Consider the following 4,387-nt stretch of genomic DNA (forward strand, 5'->3'; position numbering starts at 1 on the left):
TCGTGCAAAATTTCGGGTCGATCCGACATGATTTGAGCACTGTATGAAAAATTATGACTCCTCAGAAAATCAATGTCTGTTCCTGTCACTTCACTTTTTGTGCAATATGTATATATAGGGGGTACCATGTCCACTCCATGCCCTGGTACCCAGACAAGGGGCCGGAAAGTGCAAGGCAATAGAGGTTGCCTAGCGAAGCCGGAGAGCGATTACGAGTTATGAGTGACCCTATAACATGAAGCCAAACACCAAGTCGTGGCCCCGAAAACCAAGTCGTGACCGAGAAATATGAGCCATGGCCTGGTCGTCACCTAGCAAACCAAGTCGCGACTTAGTTTTCTAGGCCACTGCCAAGCTAAATCTTAGTCGCGACTTGGATTTATAGCCCATTGCCAAGCTAAATCAAGCACGACGTCGTGCATTTGAAAAAATTATGACTCCTCAGAAAATCAATGTCTGTTCCTGTCACTTCACTTTTTGTGCAATATGTATATATAGGGGGTACCATGTCCACTCCATGCCCTGGTACCCAGATGTTGGGTCGGAAAGTGCATGCTACTAGAGGTTGCCTAGCGAAGCCGGAGAGCGATTACGAGTAACGAGTGACCCTATAACACGAAGCCAAACACCAAGTCGTGGCCCCGAAAACCAAGTCGTGACCGAGAAATAATAGCCACGGCCTGGTCGTCACCTAGCAAACCAAGTCGCGACTTGGTTTTCCAGGCCACTGCCAAGCTAAATCTAAGTCGCGACTTGGATTTTTAGCCCATTGCCAAGCTAAATCAAGCACGACGCCGTGATTTTGAAAAATTATGATTCCTCAGAAAATCAATGTCTGTTCCTGTCACTTCACTTTTTGTGCAATATGTATATATAGGGGACTGGGTGTTCCTGGACGAGGGCGTGCGAGCTGAGTCACTAGTCGAAATTTGTTCTCGACTACTGTGTGCCAATATACTCCATTCCCGACCGGAATTACCCCTTCTCCTCGGTGGGGAGTTCGTTTTTTGGCTTAAAAAAGCCTAAAAGCGGGCGAGGATTGTAGCGACCCCGACAAATCGTCGAGTGACGGCGTCGGCTACGTGGGTCCCATTACCTGATTATAAGTCTTTAAGATAACGTTTGACCAAAATATGTCGCCTTCATTTCAAATAAAGATTGTTTCAAAGTTTACAAGAATTGTTCAACCAAAAGTTAAGTTACAACGTTATAAGTACGATTGAAATCCAGGCGACACAGTTTAAAGTAAAGTCAAGAGACGTTCCACGAAAAGCATGTATACTCGACATCCAATGCAAGTATCAAATAATGAGCGGAAGCATGTATCACATATCGTGCAAGACCTGAGAAAAACATAGAAATCTGTCAACGAAAACGTTGGTGAAATCATAGGTTTAGTAAGTATTAAACGTTGTTTTTGAACCACAAGATTTTTGTATTTCCATAACGTAGATTATCCAAATCAATTGCATTCCAAAAGTGTTGTTATACGCGAGCACTCAATTATCAAAACTTAACCAACGTTACCCCATCACACAGTGCTAGAACCCACACTAAAACACAAAAATATATTTCATCCGCATAACGGTAGCGAACCGTCCGAATGAGGGTTTGTTAAACCCGTATGGCCACACAATATAAGTTCTCGCTTACACCCTGCAAGTGTAATTAATGATAATCGAATTGAGGCATTTTGTTCTAAACTCGCACGTGGAATGTTTGTTTTCACACTTGTGTTCAAAACATAAAAGTAAGTAGTACAAGATGTAACAAAGTATATGTTTTCTCAGCCCACGATTTAAAAGTATAAAAGTTGTTGAAAAGGTGGGACTATGATCTCACCTCGAGTGCACGAGTATAAAGGTACTTCAACAAGTAAACGTGTGCATGAAAGTTGCTTAGCCTTGACCTAAACAAGTAAGTTATATCAATTAACCGGTTACGACACAAGGTCGGGTGAAATGTGTTCAATTAGTCCTATGGCTCGTTACGACTCGATTGTTTAGCATGTGAAATCAAATTGCCAAGTTTCATGCAAGATACAAGTATATAAATAAGTTAGGAAGGTTGCATAATCATTTGGTTAAGTTTGACAAAAAGTCAAACTTTGGTCGGTCAAAGTCAACGAAAGTCAACACGTTCGGGTCGGGTTCCGAACTATTTTTCTAATCTTAGAAATCATATATGAGCATGTTGGCCAAGTTACATGTTAATCGGAGGTGCGTAGCATGCCAAACATTATTCAAAAATTGACCAAGTTGGACAGAATTCTGGCCAGGCCATTTGGCGCGCCGCGCGGGGTAGGGGCGCGCCGCGCCACCCTCTGTGCAGGGATTTCTGGTCAGTTTTCAAAGTATGCACGAACCAAAACACAAACAATCACATTTTATGATCCGCAAACAATTAGAACATGTATTTTATATCATCGGAAAGCTATTTCGACAAGGAATACAACTAACCACATATCATCAATCAAAAACATCATTTACAATAAACGAAAACTCGTCAATTGATCGCGAAAGGTTTATTTTCAAGTTTCAAGTTCGTAAAACGTATTTTATGATTCGGGAATCCAATTTACACATACGATATGCCGTTTTGAAGGTAATCAAACACACATTGCAACTAAACACTTATCAACAACAATTCATAGCATTTGATGCACCAAAAGTTCATATAAAGCTTATCAACCCTAATCCAAAATCACCAAAATCACTAATCAAGTTTATGAAGTTTTACAATTCAACCTACGCATCAAAACGAAGCTAGTGATACTAGTAACACAATTAAAACATGAACTTTAACAATCAAACAACATTTAATCTTCCAAAATGCAAGATTAAGCAAACCCATTTCAAATGTTCAAACTAGTTACTCAAAACAACAAATCGAGCAAACCAAACATATATTCATGTTAGACTCGAGCCATAGACACTAACTAACACCATTTCAAATCAAAAACACGAATTTAGAGAAATCTAGAGTTTTAGAAATGTTACCCAAAATCGATGAAGTTAGTATCAAATCGTAGAGAATGATGAGAGGATTCCAAATATGTAATCGGATTTGTTGTGAGCTTCCAAGATTGAATTTAGATGATGAATGAATGGAATGGGTTTGTGTGTGTTCTTGAGATGGAGAGAAAAAGGGAGGAGGAAGATGATGGAATGGATGAAATGGGTTGACTAGTTGACCTAGTCAACTAGTTTGCCCATTTGGCAACTCCGGTCCCTCGAGTTTCAAAGCGGGTGCGGGATTTAACCGATCGAATATTTTTAAAACGCAAGTTAACGAGAGATGTTATAATTAAATGACGGAATTATTATGAACGTTAGTCAACGGAAACTACGAATTTAAATAACGAAAGGTATTATTTAAAAAAAAAGACGGTGTTAAAAATAAATTTAACGGAAAAACGCGGGATGTTACATTATCCACAACTCAAAAGAAATTTCGTCCCGAAATTTAGTTGGAAGTAGTAGTCGATATCTCTTACTCGAGACTTTACGTTGTCAATGCTATGAATAAGTGAAAGTACGTTCTTGAGGGTTCTCATGAATTTGGGTAGTCAGGGTTTTTCGTTGTATTAAGGTTCGGTTTTTACGATCCCCGGTTTCAACTGGTTTTCCTATGAAGAGTAGTTTGTCATCGATAGTTGGTGTATCTCGCAGGATTGCACGTTCCTGTTCCGCAGGACACGTTTCTAAGTTTGTTACATGAAATGTAGGGTAAACGGAAACTTAATCGAGTCAGAAGTTCCAAACGGTAGGAAGCGGTTCCGATACGCTCCAAGGTTTCAAAAGGGTTAACGTGTTGCGAGTTTAACTTTTCCTGATTCCCGAAACGGGTTACACCTTTCCAAGGTGCGGGTTCTCAATATTACACTGTTACAGGGATTTTGTCAGGTTTTCATCTAAGTTTGGTATAACTCTTTTGGTGACTATGGGTTGTCTCGAGCCCTACTCGGACTTGGATTATCTCGATTGTTGTTTCTTGGATAAGTTAAGATTCGGTGTTTGATGCTTTGGTTAAATGAACAGGGGTATGACATTAGCGGTCATATAGGGTTTCGGAAAGTGCTGCGTTAATATACGAGTGATAGCTGTCGTAGTAAGGGGAACTACTAAAGGTGACAATACCAGTCTGTAACATGTCTTTCCAAGATTGAATCGTACGTTTGCTCGGTTCGTCGGTTGTAGGAGATACGCGGTACATATGTCTAAGCGGGTTCCCAAGGTCTCTTGCAACGCTAGAGGTGAAACGAGTATTTCAATACAGGATAAATGACGGAGATACACCGTGTTGGAATAGAATTTCTTAAGATATGTTTGAACAAGTCAGTTAGGGTTCGAAAAATGTTCGTTAGGACTATTCACCCTAGTGGCGA

The sequence above is a fragment of the Rutidosis leptorrhynchoides genome, chromosome 11 (genome assembly GCF_046630445.1).
Source record: "Rutidosis leptorrhynchoides isolate AG116_Rl617_1_P2 chromosome 11, CSIRO_AGI_Rlap_v1, whole genome shotgun sequence".
Lineage (NCBI taxonomy): Eukaryota > Viridiplantae > Streptophyta > Magnoliopsida > Asterales > Asteraceae > Rutidosis > Rutidosis leptorrhynchoides.